Below are 16,356 nucleotides of genomic sequence, written 5' to 3' on the forward strand. Positions count from 1 at the left end.
GAAACAGATATACTGTTTCTCCTATTAGAATGACTAACCTAATGTTGCTAGTTAGAGCTACTGAGAAATACTTGAAGGAAACAAATGAAAATATTTTTGACAGATTTGTTTGTTTAAGGACATCATACCTACCGGCAGCCCACTCAGTATGTCTTCATTATCAAAGCATAATATTATATAAATCATTATAAAATAATTTTCCAACTCTGTCTCTGAATATTTCATGTTTCATAGGAGATATTGCATTCTTTTCCTATTGCATTTCTTTTTCTGCTCATGTTTGAGGAATGCAGCCTATTTTGAAAAAAAAATATTCTTCCTCTTTACCTCTCCCTGAAAATCAATTAATTGCATGGAGTAAAGTATATTTGCAAACCATGTGATAGAAATCACGTGGTTAGGAAGTGAACTGCAAAAGAAGACAGCAGACTGGTACATGTGACTGTGTAGATTACTAGTGGTATACATAAATGACACTGGAATTGTCCTTTAAATAATTTTCTGTTGATGTTTAGGTTTTCCCAAGTAATTTATTGAAAAATATATAATGCATAGTGCCACAATAACATTCAGTCAGGTACAAGTTGTTAATTCAAAGTGGTAATTTTCTTGAAAATGAAATTTAGTGTTGGCAGTAGTGGGTAGAACTTAACACCAATGATTGGTTCTAAACAAAGAAATTCAATTTTCTATAAAGCAGATTTTGAGTATTTACATGGTTTTGAACTTGAAAAATACCACAGTGATATACTGACTTTTTTAAAATCATTGACTCACAGAGCAGCTAAGATTTTAAGGCATGTTCAGAAATCAACTAGTTCAAACCCCATGCTCAAAGCAAAGTAAGCTTGATTTTCCTCATGACTATGTCTTGTCAGATTTTAAATAGCTGCAAAGGTAGAGACTTCACAATCTCACCAGGCAAACTATTCAATGTTTGACCATCCACTCAGTAAAAGATTTGTTCCTATATTTGAAGGGAATTTCTTGCATATCACATTGTGCCTATTGTCTCTTGTCATGTCACTGAGCACCACTGAAAAGAAACTGGGCCTGTCTCCCTCACTTCTTCCCCACAAGAATTTTATACATTATTAAAGTCTGTGCTGAGCCTTCTCTTCTCCAGGCTGAGCAATCTCAGCTCTCCTCATTTGAAAAATGCCCAAATTCCCTACTCAACTTTCTGGCTGTTTCCTGGACTCCACTCCAGTAGTTCTGTACCTCTCGTCACATGAGGAGCCCAGACCTTGACACAAAAGTACAGATTTATCTCATGGAGGCAGAAGAGAGAGCAACAATCATCTCTCTTCATCTCCAGGTGATCTCTTCCAAATGGAGCCCAGGGTGTGATGACCATTGCTGCAAGGACACATTTCTAGCTCCTGGTCAGCTTGCTGCTCAGAAGGACCCCGAGGTCACTCTGCAAAACTCCTGTCCAGCCAGCTGGGCCCCAGCATGTACTGCTGCATGGGAGCATTGTATTATAAAGTATTTCTTAGAAGAATTAAGGACACTGGAGGATTTGTGAAAAGAAATGCTTATGCAAACTTATGAAATTTAAACACTAAGTAAAAATTTAAGAGTGCAGGCTTATGAATGTAAGCCATTTTTTATTTGTTGCCTTGAGTCTGTAGTATTAGCACTAGCATTTAAATACTGCAGCCATTTCCAAAGCATGTTGAGTCTTGTAAATAGTCCCTATGTTTATTTCATCCAGTTCTCAAGTGTAAAGTCATGACTCCCAAGTGTTCTTAAGCAAGTGGGCCAGTTGCTCAGTCTGTGTCAGGTGTATAGTTTCTGAAAATTGACCTTACCCACAAATTAAGAAGGGTCACTGTGTCAAAACTTTTTACTATTACATTGAAAGTATATTGCTTACAACTGTCCTAGGAAATAAACAGCTTTCCAGGGCACCCAGAACTTCGTATGTAAGGACCTCCAGAAGCATACTGATTACTTTTTTCCTATTGTATTATTTTTTAACATTTATGTTTTCAAATCATGAAGAGGGAGTGGTCTTACTTAAAATTTTTCTTCCAATCATAAATAATTGAAGGAAAACTCTTTAGAAAAGAAAGGGTTAACATTTTTAGACTTAACTCACCTCCATTAGAAAAGCTGCTGATAAACATTGAACTATTTTGGCTGAAAGAAAATAAGTGTTTGCAAAACTGAAGTGGTAAGTAAAGATAAGTAAAATGATGGATTAAGAGTACAGCCCTGAGAAGAAACTTGATGAGCTGTTAAGACAGTCCTTTCATCTAGTTTGTTCTGCTTAGAATAAAAGAGTTGTTAATTTTCAAAAGCAAATTTAAAATTTAACAGTATATAAAATTGCCCAGTAGTAATTTTGTGACAAATTTTGGAAAAGGGTTGAAAACACATATAAAATTAAGAGTATCATAGCATAGTACTTGTTCAGAGAGAATTTTATACAAAGAAGCTAATAGAAAGAGATATAATTATATGTGGAATAAAAATGTGATTGTTACATTAATAATGCTTTATTCTGATAGTCCAAAATCTCAAATGATTAGGTAAATAAAGAATTACTGATGAAAATTTTTCTGTATAAATTTTATAGTATCTATCTCCTTTCTCTTGTTTTTGCACTTACCTTTCCAATGGCCATCTCAGTTCTATATTCAAAATAATTCTGGATGTTTCCTTTTACCTCATTTTATCCAGAGCCAAGATTATTTTGATAGGTGACATGAAATGCCACTTTCCTGTTAATTTCTCTGCAGCATGTTTACAGATGGTGTTTGGAAATTTTGGGAGATAATAAGAGAACTCAATGATTCATGGCCAAGGACTATGAGAGAATTTTTGTGCAATGCCAGTGGACGAATCAGCATAACTTCCAAAGCTGATTCATCTGGGTTTATGGTTTACATCTTTTGCTTCCTGATCTCACGACTGATATATTTTTTCTTGTTTCATAACCTGCATCTAAATATCTGTCAGGGAAACTTCATAACTCGTGAATATGAAACAAGTGTCCACAATTCACAATGCAATTTTTGCATTCATTTATTCACTGTTTGGGTCATCTTGAAAAAGTTCAACTACAATAATGCGATGGAAATGGTGTTCATTGAATTAATGGGATACAAAATCCCGTAACAACTGAAACATGCCTTCATTAATCTGTGTGAAATGGTGGCAGAGTGCACATTGGCTGGTTATGGACATTCCCTGGCTTCTTTAGATCAATATTTTTTATTATCACAAGAAAGAGGATGGTCATCCTTTCCTTCATGTAATACAGAGGATCCTTAAAACAGAAATCAAAATTATGTAAGTGATTTTTGTATATGCAGAACCTCAAATAATAATTACAGCTGTATTTCTACTAAAGGTGGAAGTCATAAAGAAGAGCCATGTGGAAAAACAAACCTCTCCCTCTCTCTCTCTCTATATATATATATGTTATACAATTTGTCTTTGAGGTATCTTTACAAAAGAAAGAAGAAAATCTGAAGAAATTTGGAAGAAATTTCTTACTAGAAGAAAATCTGAGCAAAAAGTGGTCCTCCCAGTTTCAGCTAAACAATGCAGGAATGTTCTAAAGGAAGTGTAAACCTCATGTCAGAAAACCACTTCATTAATATTATGGAAAGTTGATTCATAATTTTTATTTCTTTTCTTAGTATACAGTTTCAAGGCGCATTTATTGTTTTTCAAATTAAGTGCTGAAATTATAATGCAATTTCAAACCTGTTCAAAAAAACTTCAATTTACTTTGAGTACATCCAGAAAAAAAACATGCTTTTAAAACAAAACTTTATTTTCTAGTAGTTGTCACCTAAAGGAAGCACTACTGTATACCAAAAATATCTTAGTACAGGGTCATTAAAAAATAAATTTACAAATAAGTTCTGTATCCATATTAAAATTCACTTCCCCTTTTATTATCTCAACAGATCTTGTCAGTTGTTTATTTTTGCAGATATTCTCCCAACTAAGTTTTCTGAGATAGATATTGACTTTTTCCAGCAATTTCCATTACCGTAGTTTTATTGCATAAATGATCCACTGACACAAATATTTCAGCACTTTGAGAGACTGAAGTTCTTAGTAACACTGCAGTGCCTTTTTATTATCTCAAGGGATAATTTATCATATATTTGCACATAAATGTATATAATATGTGTGTGTGTCATATTAGAACTGTTGCCAGAAAGGATTATCCTGGCAGTATTCACTTTCACGTGCTTGTAATGTAGTCATTATCTTTGATGGTATAAAGAGCAGAACATGTCAACCTCACTTAGCTCCTTTCACTTCGAGAATCCCAACCCAGACGTGATTCCGAGGGAAAGACTTAGCAAGCTGTGTGTGCATGACACATTTCCAGGAGCTGCAGTTGCAGTTTCAGTAACTGTCTATTGACACTATGGATGATGTGCCACATAACAGTCAGGAAGACGTAAGGCAGTGAAGCCGCAGGTGTTGCTTGTATTTTTCTTTCTGATGAAGCAGCTACCAAAAGTACTGGTTTAAAGAGGGTAGCACAAAATATCATGTTTTGATTTCAAAGGTTTCATCATCAGGTGTGACACATACAATAAATGGTCCTAATGAAGTGATGTTATTGTAGTGGTAAGGTGACAACTTACCAAACCCTTTTAAAAATCTATGCATTTTGATTTCTGAAGAGGATTTCTACCATACTTCTTTCTTTTTTGAAGACTTTTGCTGCCATGAGAGAGTAGTGTTTTGAATTGCAAGTGCTAATGGGCAGGCTTAATATTTGGTGTGAAGATCTGACTGAGAGATGTAAAATGCCTTTTCTTTCAGGTGACGGTAATCAGCTCTGTGGCGCTGAAGTTCTGTAAAGGTTGAATTTTCAGCTAGTGCAGATTCTCATGACAGAGATCAATAAAAAAGAATGGAAAGGGATGGAAGATATTCTACAAACTGAATAAATGAATAGTGATCTGTCAAGGTAAAAGAGGGCAGCTAGTCCTTTAACAGTTTCCAAGTGAGGTGTTTTTGGTACAATTCCACTGGAAGCAAAGCCCAAGTTATTCACAGCTGTGTATCTTCAAAAACTTTATCTTATTGAAGATACTGCGGTGTGGTGGAATTGATATTTGAGACACAAGAACATTTAGAAATTTATTTCTTTCTCAGCAAGACTTAAAATACAGAATGTGAAGAGGGTTATTTAAGGCACCAATTCATTTCAAGTGTATGAAAGATTGCTTTGGGGGGTACATGTGTGGCCTCCTAGAAATTTAAGAACAGGTCAACAGTGTCAGAGTGTGATATTGTTTTCCCATAATATCAGAGACATCAAAAGCTTCCTGTAGGATTGTCCTGAAGGCTGATTGATTCTCAGTGAGTCTGGGAAAGGTACATTCTCAAAGTCTGTTGAGTCTCAGCTTAGTGGAAGTTTATAATTAAAACTGCTTAGATTCATCACTTACTCTAAATCGTTAGTGTGCAGAGGGTTGGTATTTTCTGTTTGCAAAAGGATTATTCCTTTGGAAACCTCAGTGTATGCTGGAGGCTCTGATTTCTTGCTTCAGGAAACAGCAGCAGAAGGTGCTGGTGGCAAAGAGCTATCCAGGCTGAATACTGAAGTTTTATTCTCATAAATAATGAATTGTTTGTTAGCTACTGTTCTGGATGTACCCCTGCAAGACACTGGGTTTTCCTGGATGATACAGAATGCAATAGGCAACTGTTGAAGGCAAAGTCTTCGTAGTGTCCACAAGTCTTTTGGTGATGACCAAAAGGGCCGCAGTTCCTATGTGCCTGAATTTGAAGCCAAATATATTTGTTCAAAGACTGTGGCTTCACAGCCTTGGACAGATGTCTATGCGTGTAAATTTCTTTAAAGTGTTGTCTGCTTAGAAGAAAAGAGAGGTTAAGTAATTTGAGTAGGGTATACTGAGGGCATACTTCCTTACCCAGCTGCTTAAGGGGACGATTCCCAGTGTCCAAATTATCTGATTATTTTTTTGCTCAGATGTGCCCCACACTTTAAATGAAAGACCTAAGTGATCACTCCCAGTTGCTTTCTTTTTAGCCAGTGAGTTTTTTAAGTTGATGGGTCATGATGTCCCCACTGGCCAGAATGACCTTTTACCCAATCAAAGCTGATTCAGCACAGTTGCAGCTTTGGCTTTCCTTAGAGTCCATAAATTCTGTATTCTTCGTATCCAATATTAATGATGTGTTCTTCTCCTTCAGTTTTTTTTAACCTCCCCCTGCATCTGAGGAAACACCCAGAAAATAGTATGACCTTTATCGTATCCCAAGTTCCTGCTATGGGGCCTTCTCTTATAGTTCCAGTTCTGGGTATCCCTGGAAGGATGTTTGGGCGGGCCTAGGTGTTCATTAGTGGTCACAGATGCCATCTGTCCCATAGCTTGGGGTGGTCTTTGTTTGACCAGTGATACATGTACAAGCAGTTGCTTTACACAGTTTGCCAGAGCATGAATTTTTGCCTGGATGCATTAACCAGGATGAGCTAACCAGACCTCACCTATGTGAGGCCTGGAGTTCATGCCATCCTGCTGCTCCATTCTGTTCTTATCTCATGGCAGAGTCCTTCTGTGGGATGAGCAGGGTTCAAAACCGGCAACTGTGCTCTTCAACTCCTTGCAATTCCAAAAAGAGAAGCAAAGCAAAATACATAGAAAAAGAACAGTAAGACACTAAATTGCTTAGGTAGACATATCTATATCTCAGGTAGATACATGTAAATGTGCTTTTACTTAATAGCTTGAAATTAAACACTAAGCATAGTAGAGAACCTCTTTCACTTCCATGGGTAGTTTGGGACATACTTTGCATAGTTTTAAAGGTCATGATAACTAAAGGAGTTACAGTCAAAGAAGTGGGATATCATCTGTAAAATTATATGCTCAACTTTCAAGCAAATACTAATTTTACAATCTGTTCTTATATGTCTTTGGCCTCTATAGGACCTTAAGTATTTTACTTACCAAATTTAACAATTTTAATGGTCTTGGAATCTGCAATAGATCTTTACAGAAAACAAGGTGGTTTTATTTTTTTTCCCCTCTGAAGGAAAACTAACTAAAACTGAATGTAGGAGGTGCAAAATAGAGGAAGATACTAATGGAAATTTCAAGTTCTACTGAACAAAGTTATGAATCAATTGAAAATAAAATGAACTTAATTGTTCTTCCTGACCAAGATGACCCTTTGCAGGCAATTTAAAGCTTTCTGTTTCAAGCACAGCTTTTGCTTGCTAAGACCGGTATGTTGAACTTTTGAGGTAAAGCACTAAAAAGTATTTCTTGTTTGCTGTCATGTGTCAGGAGCGGGACAGCCCTGGCACAGCCCCAGCTCTGCACAGGGAGCACAGGGCAGAGCCCCCAGAGCCCCCAGTGCTGCCCCTGCCCCGTATATGGTAACACGCTTAGCTGACCTATGTTAAAACAGCTTTTTATTATTTCCTTGTCCATGTGTCAGTAGTTCTCAGTATTGCAGAATTACATGCTATGTTCATACTTAATCTGCTATGGGTGCTTCACAAATGCCACTTTCTAAACAGTGTGGGTGTTTCACTTCATGTATTTCCAAGTCCATACATCTAATTGCTTTCAAGTGCTCCAGCCTTATGCAAATACTTTGTAAGTCTACTTATAAACTAATGCAAATATGAGTAGGGACAAGTAGCTGAATATTTTTTCCTCCTCTTCTGTCAAGTTAATGGAAGCTACTTGTCTAATGTTATTGAGTGCTTTGATGTGGCATGATAAATGCAAAAAACTGGGAATGTTTGAATTATAGAACCACAGAATCTCCTGAACTGGAAAGGACCCACAAGGATTGAGTTCCATTCCTGGCCCTGCACAGAACCCCAAGATGACAACATGTGCCTGAGAGCATTGTCCAGTGTTTCTTGAATTCTGGCAAGCTAGCTTTACCTAAATAATTTATTGAAAACTATCTATTTTGATACAAGAGTGAATAATATTATTTGACTTCTCTATTTTTCTTTTGCACATTGATACTTGAGTCCAAGCCATTTATCAATCTGATTAGAACTGGTAAATGAGCCTGAGGAGTAAATACAGTTCTGCTAGTCATGGAGGTAGGTTTCCTGAAACTGCTTTTCTCAGGATCTGAGAAAACTATTTTTAAATCATAGATTTTGAATTTATTCTAGTAATCCCAGTAGCAGTAATCTGCCACTTTGAAAATAATTTATGAAATAGATAATTCTCATCTGTGTAAGCACAAAGTGAAATAACATCTAACAGTTGTCAGGAATATTTAGAAGGAAGATAGTCTAAATTACGGGCATACTTCCAGCAGGTGTAAAATCACCAATAGGATACATTTTGCTGTCTTTATGAAGAACATCTATAGCTCTCTTGATGGTTTTCATTTAGAGTTTGTATCTGATTATACACTGTACTTAAAACAACATCATGCTTCAAAATAGAAACTGAGAAATAATTTAATCTGAACTCTCCAGTTCCTTTCAGTTCAATTTATCTTTTGGTTTTAGAATTTTATGTGTTTGTCACAAAAAAAGATAGTCCAAAAGGGAAAGAACTGATAAAACTGAACTGATTTATATTCAAAACCACAACTCAGGAAAAGTAGAGTCTGCTTCATCACAGTACATTCATTCACTCAAGGAATTAAAAACCATAATAGAAAAGAGAGCATTACAAATTTTTGACCTATACCTTATTTGAAATTATAAATGTGTAAATAGCCAATAGTTACAGCAGCAATTCAAAGGCTGATTCTCCTTAGGGGCTTTTTTTTTTTCCTTCTCTTGATTTTTTTTTTGTTAAATCAGATGCAGATGACCTTTTAAATATCCTGTATACACAGATAGCAAGGAAGATCTGGGAGTAATACTGTGGAAAAATTGGTGACTTGCAACAAAATACCCATGAGGGAGAGAGTTCTAAGAAGTTAAAAGTTGATGTTTACCCTTTTAAAATGTCTTCCTGCTAGAAGGTTTTCCTTATATTTATGAGAGGTTTTGCCTTTGAAGATAATTAAAATAAGCTGAAGCAAAAAGAATGCAATGGTAAGTTCTTCCAAAGTTTCTGATACCTTTTGTTTTGAGGCAGTAAGTGTCTGAAGTCCCAGAAGACAGAGTAGGATTTGCTTGCAGGAGTAAACAAACATCATTGTCGAACTCATCAGTGTTACTTTCTCAAAGAGTTATTTCTGATTCCTGAGTTATTTCAATAGCTATTTACTTCAGAGCATTAAAGGAGGACAGGACCACTGAGGGAAAAAATTACCCTTTAATTTTACAATATTTTGGTCTGTAGTAATTTTAAATATATAACCCTAGATGAGTTCCTAATCTCTTCAAGCCTGAGAACAGAAGCTGTCTTGTTTTTGTTTCAAAGATTGAATTCACAGACCACCCAAATTCTTGACAGGCAGGTACAAAGGTACCTTACACATCTGAACACATGTCAGAGCTTAGAAAATTATTAGTGAATAGTTAGGAGGCTTGGTATCCTAAAAAGGCATGCATAAACAGATTTATGCAAAGAGCTAGGTGGAAAATATGTGCTGAACAAAGAAAGAGAATGTTCTGGGATATAAATGGTGTTTTAGTTTTTAAAACTAAGAAGTTACAAAGATTGCCACTCAGAGGACTGGGAATGTAAAATTTGAGTGGGAAAAGACTGCATACTTGCAAGAACATGTAACAGCTGAAGAAAAGCTTGGTGCTCAACAACAATTCTGATCGTCTCTCCTGTTCCCCTTATCAACCATGTAGAAAATCCTTGCTTCTTCATATTGGCTGTGCCTTTCATCTGTTTCCTAGATCTCTGGTCCAAAGTCCAGTTATGCTACCTGGATTTAAAATTATTGTCTTACACACAATGCATACCTATAGGAAATTAACTTTTCTGGTGATATTTTTATTTAGGCAGTAGTGTAGATGCTCTCCCTGCCTCTGAAATTGTATTCCTTCAGTCCTGCCTTTCCTTTCAACTTGCCTAAATATGTGGATCAAAGCAGTTGTGGGGGAAGACATAGGAAAATTAAGCTTACTCTTGGTGTAAAGTCATAATACCGTCCTTCACTGCCAGTGTTTTGGTAATCTGAGGGTTTTTTCAGGTTCCTCTTGGGTTGTTGGTTTGGTTTTTTTTGTGGTTTTTTTTTTTTTTTCTGGTTGAGAATGTTTGTACTTTCTTAATAATTCTCAAGTGAATGACATTTATTAACACAACAGGAAACAGAGATTGGAATGACGATTTTTAAAATATTTCTGGGTGAAACTGGTGGCAAAAAGAAGCACAAAGACAAACAGAAACCCACAGAAAAACCTACTTTCTGGAAATTTTGGAAGACTGCATGATGCATTAGAGATGATAATATGGGATACTTTGTCTCTTCCACACTCAAGAACAGCTGAGAAAAGATGCAACTAGTCATTCTGACCATTTGGTTTAGAAGCTGGTTTATGTTACAAAAGTGCTTTTCTTGGTTTTATTCCTGAAATGTTTTAATAGTTTTCTTAGTAATTATATGTAATTTAGAAGTACATATGTTACAATATAGGAATTAATAGAATAAATTACACTTGATATGCAGAAACATGAAGTAGTAATACAGATTTCTCCTTTCTATATTAAGAACTCCATCTTCTAATGACAGCATTTGCATACCCATTTTGATGTATGACATTTGCTGTGAAGTATGCATAAATTCAAATTTCTGAGTCTCCATGCTGATGATTGTAAATTCCATTATAAATGGTATCTTTAGGAATTAGAAATATTTAAGAAATATTATCTTAGAGTGAATGTAATATTTAACAACTATTAGTACCTAGGCAATCTTGGATAGAAATTATCTATCTTGATACCAAATTATTAAAATGACATTGATATTTTAAGTTTTGGCAGTCAGAAGATTGATTAATGCAACTCTGTGAGAGGTGAAGTAAATGGGGGGGGGGGCAGAAAAAGAGGGTTCCATTTTTTAAAATTTGTTTTAACGAGTAGGAATTTAAAGAAATGTCATGAAAATCCATTTTGAGAAAGGAAACTGGAAAGATGGAGTAAGGCAGTGTTCCAAGCCATGTTCCTAAAATTTAAGAAAAGTTTTAATGATGTGAAAGTACTTGTAAAAAGTAAAATTAATGAGGCAAGTCGAATATATGAGCTTCAGGAGAGGCCACTTGGTTACAGCCATACAGAAAATAAATACATGTATGAGGAGACAGAAAAAAGCATAACTTCTGTTAATTTATATAAGTTTTTAAAATTTAAATCTTTTACAGTACACTCTTATACTTTTAAAATACCTGTCCCTTGTGAGAACTACTATGCAGATATACAGCCATATTTTTACACATTTTTGCTACTGAATATGCCATAGAGGACTCAGAAATACCTCTAGCAATCAGCAGGATGTCTTAGGTCATTCAAAAAGGATTATGAGACTGCTATATAAATAATACAGTTGGAATATGAGGAAACTGCTTAATTACCTATTTAGTTAGGTCAGGTTATGTGACAGACCATTCTCTATGTGTCAGGAGTGGCATATTGTCTACTAAAAGCCAAGTGAAATAAATGAAATAGCTGGAGGACTGCTGATGGCTGTGACACTGGAAAGAGCTGCACAGGATTAATCAAGGCTTGTCATTTAAGAATAATGGAAGAGATTTCAGTAATATTGATTTATTTCCTAGGAAAGGATAATGATATGCTATAGAAAACAAAGTCATTAAAGGAATAAGGAATACTATTTCAAGTGCCATGCAAAAGTCTCTATATCATAAAAGAGAACTAAGTTTTCTAGGGATAGTTTAGAATTCTTTTTACTATTGAAAGAAGAAAGTAGGAGCAAATAATACACAAGGCAAGAGCTAAAGCTTCATGGAAATGAACTAATTCTGGGGAAAAAAAAAAGAGAATGTAAAGGATTTCTTTTATTCTATAGGCAAAACATAAAACCCCACACAAAGAAAATGAAATACCAGCAGCGTAACTCATATAGTGTACTTTATTTGTAATTAGGAAAAGGGAGATTAGGTAAAGGGTGCTTTTGATGTCTTACAAATGTCAGCAAATGTCATTGAAGCTTTATGGAAATACTGGCTAGGCCTATCAGCTGATTACCGGAGTTCACATAAGTTAAAAAAAAATTTCATCAGTGATGTTGTCCACGGAACACATTTTTTGAAACCAGCAATTAACATTGGAAGGGAGAATAATTACTATGGAATCCAGTTCTTAATTTGTATCACTCAAGATCACGATGGGCTTTTTGTCCCCAGTAAAAGTATTTGAGGAATAGAGTTCACTGGGGCTGATGATGCTGTCCTTTTGTATACACCATAACATGCAATTCTCTGTATTATTTGTGCCAAGATTTACGCCCAAATCTGGTTATTTTGGTACTTTGCACTCTTGATAGTAGAATAAAATATGCTGTTTTGGTAGAAAATTTGTAATTAATTGTAATTATAGCTATGTACACAGCTAGTACAGCTAGTATTAATAGAAACATGATTAAATTCAATTAAATTTAATTATGTGATTGTAATTCCCTACATAATTGGGGTGCCTACAAGGTGTCTAGAAGGAACCATTGTGGGTAAATGCCCAAACTATCTCCAGGAACTTAGCATGCTAGGATTGCACTCTTGAATGCCTTTATGATAAAGCATGAGGCGTGCCTAATAAACACAATGAGTTAGAGGCCTGCATACAGCTGCAGTACTCTGGTTTTGTTGGGAATATGGATCTTTAGTGGAATGACTTGCTTGACTGAAGCGTTGAAATGGACAGATACAGACTCTTTGGGAAGAATGGGAAGGGGCACAAAGAGAGGGAGTTGCCCTGTGTGTGACAGAGGAGCTAGAGCACATGAAGCTCTGCCTGGGGATGGGAGAGGAGCCCAATGGGGAGTTTATGGATTAGGATTGAAGGCAGGACAGGCAAAGGTGACATTATTATGGGTGCTTGCTGTAGGCCACTCGACCAAGAAGAACAAGATGAGGCTCTCTAGAAAGAAGTGGCCTCACCTTCACAGCAGTGCAAGGGAGGAGATCCTCCCTCTCTGCTCAACTCTGGGAAGGCCATGCCTGGAGTGCCGTGTCCAGTTCTAGGCATCCCAGAACAAGAGATGGACACACTGGAGAGAGTACAGCAAAGGATTCTTAAGGCACTGGAGCATCTCACATATGAGGAAAGGCTGAGAGAGAGCAGCTCTTTGTACCAGAGGAGAGAAGGCCCGGGGAGATCTTATCAATGTACACAAACACCTGAGGGGAGGGGACAAAGAGAGCAGAGCCAGGCTCTTTCCTGAGATGCCCTGTGATAGAACCAGAGGCAATGGGCACAAACCAAAAAGCAAGAGGTTCCTCTGAACAGCAGGAAACACTTTTTTCTTGTGAAGGTGATAGCACTGGAAAAATCATGCCGGAATATAATTTTATGTAATGATTCAAATTGCAAATTCTTTATTTAGTTGCTGGTATGTACACAAGATTTTTCTTGAGAATAGTGTTCCCTAGAATAACAGATTTCATAATTTACTAAAAGAGGAGACAAACTTGATGGAAAAATAAAAATATGAGTTGCATTTAAGAGTTTATACATATTCCATCTCTTTTCTATCACTGATCGTCATTTAATGCCTTACCTACCTGTTTAGGGTTATAAGATTTCTCTCCTGGGTATATAGTCACACTGATTTCACTATGATATATATGAGGTCAGGATTGATACAGGACATCTTCATTGCTCATTTTTTTAGTTGCTGTGATTAAAAATAGTATCAATTCAGACTCATCCGAAGTCTCCTGAAATGCATAAAAACATATGTCAGCTCTCTCCTTCTGTCTCTTCCCTTCCTTGGGATTGAATTTAACAATAGTACTCAATTATTGTGGACATCACTGTTTTGGAGATTATTAAAATAGCTTTTATTCCTTAATTTTGATATACAGTCTCCTCTTAAGTTGACATTTTCCACTTCCTGGGTTGACAGACATTGTTATTCATTTCTGTGTGATAAATACAGAATATACATGAAAAGAAAAAACATATATCATAATGGTAGAAAACCTTCAAAGCTCTTACCAATTGACATGTTACAATGATTTCAGATGGAAACAAAGACAATATTTCCAATGACAATATTGTGTAACGTGTTTTTAAATGGCCTCCAGCAGTAGGCAAAATAAACCAAGCATCAACATTTTAAATTTTATTTTATTTTTAAAAATACAGTACTTTCTATGTATAGTGCAAATTATACAGTAGGATATAAAAAACTAACTGTTTCAATGGTTATTTTGTTAATAACTAGGTTACTTTAGGAAAACATATATGAACATATATATCATAAAATAATACTTGTTTACAAATAACCCCAAACCTACAATTGGTTCTTACAACCACTCTTTTGTGATTAGTGCAGAGAGCATAGGAATAAGTGGTGACTTTTCCTTTAAAAAACCCTCAACCTAAACAGACAAACCCCCGCATTTTAAAAGACATGAAGCTATTGTGAATTCAATCAAATAAAAATATGTGCTGTCTTAGCATATTTGCCTTCCTAGGCTGTTCCTTGGTGGAATAGAGAAATTGTTCTGGAAGCTGCTTATTCCTAATTATTTTTTAGGCAAAAAACATAGCACATAAAACACATGGATGTTAAAAAAACCCTCCAACCAAGTCTGAGGAAGATATTAACAGATATTTATTCTGAGACCACAGGACAGAGACAACTCGTAGAAGTAGGAATGTAGGCTTGTGCCATATTGATTTCAGTAGGAGGAGAGCCGAACAATGTTTCTTTGTTCAGTCCAGTGTTTTAATGAATGGGGACCTGGACAACTGCGAGGGGTCAGGACTTTTTTCTTCTCTTTAGTGCAAGAATTCCCTTCTGCTCACTCATAGCCATGTATTGGAGGTGCCAGGAAGTAAGGGCACATCAGGTCTACTGGCGCTTCTTTCTGTCTTTTCCTAATGTACAGATTTTATTTATTACATGAAAATTGGAAGACAATATGCATATTGGCTTATGCAAGAACTTTTTGGTGTATGAAATTCAATTAGTCTCTCATCTTAGCTCAATGATTGTGTGTCTTCTGGAGTGGAAGCTACAACAACCTAATGAAGCCGAAACTTTCTTGTTCTAACTCTCTGAACATCAGATAAGGACCTTGGCTTGAGGAGGGAGATTGGGTATTGGCAAATTGACTTAGAGCATCTATGAAAGACCTTCTGCTGCTGCTCATATGATGTATCTTAAAAAAAAAAAATCCAGCCTTTCTCACCTGAAATCCTAGAATATTTTGTCAGTGACAAGACTATTTACCTTCTCCAGGCTTGACTCTTCCCTTTAAAATAATCTACAATAAGAGGAAAAATATACAAATCTAGTGATGAAAAAAATGTGTTTGTTGAATGGTTATTTTCTGGAAATTGAGAATCTTCAAGATTCTATCAGTAATGAAAACTGTAGGGAGTTGTGAAAATTATAATTCTATCTATGTGATGGTATTTCAGTCAGGGATCCGGAAAGAAATGCTAAAAAAGTATATTAATTTTCATTTATGTCTTGCAATTTTTAAATATTGTTAAAAACAAACAAATATTTTGAACATCTAGGAACTACTGTAAAATTTATCAATAAAAATAGTGGAAAATAATTTTCTCTTTCCTTTTGATAATGAATCAAGTTAAGCAAACACAGTCTGAAAATAGTCTGCATTGCAGGCTGGAGTTTTTAATTTCCGTTTCTTGCAAAAGAATTTCAGAGTACTCCTCATCTGACATTACTTGTTACACTTCCAGATTAGTTTGCTCATCCCTTATCTTTCCCAGTCTCACAAAGCATTTTTTTTTAAATCTTTTTCCTTTCTGCCTGTCTCCTCTTAAATAATATACAATAGCACAGTCCTGGCAAACTGACAGTATAACTGAGTGAGAAAATTGAATGTGTGACATGTCTGAGTAAAACTTAGTGCAAATTACAGAATCGCTGAAAAGAGTTGCTTAAAATGTTAGCTTTTGGATACATTTAAATAAGTGAATTTCTTTGGCGAGTAAATGTGTCTGAGAGCCATGACTGTTACACCTGTCAGCTGTGAGGATACCACACAGGATACGAGCTGGTCTGAAAATCTTTAGCAGTAAATGCAGCTACTGTTAAACAACTGCATCATTTAATAGTTCAGTTCATGATGATTAAAATAAATATCTCCATTGTGGGAATTCTGTATCAATTATTTTCTGCTGACTTCATGTCAGATCTTCCCACTGTTGTGATTATGTTTAGAGACACAATCATTCCTATTCGACTAAGTATCCAGTCAAGTTGCTAACATTAAGTGTGCACTAGAACAATGAGTGAAAT

General features: G+C 35.8%; 1 protein-coding gene across 3 annotated transcripts in view; it reads left to right on the forward strand.

The window, feature by feature from the left end:
- Positions 1-16,356, forward strand: part of CDH10 (cadherin 10) — a 94,995-nt gene that overhangs the window by 40,848 nt on the left and 37,791 nt on the right. The gene's annotated exons all lie outside the window — the stretch shown is intronic.

The sequence above is a fragment of the Melospiza melodia genome, chromosome 1 (assembly GCF_035770615.1).
Source record: "Melospiza melodia melodia isolate bMelMel2 chromosome 1, bMelMel2.pri, whole genome shotgun sequence".
Taxonomy (NCBI): Eukaryota; Metazoa; Chordata; class Aves; order Passeriformes; family Passerellidae; genus Melospiza; species Melospiza melodia.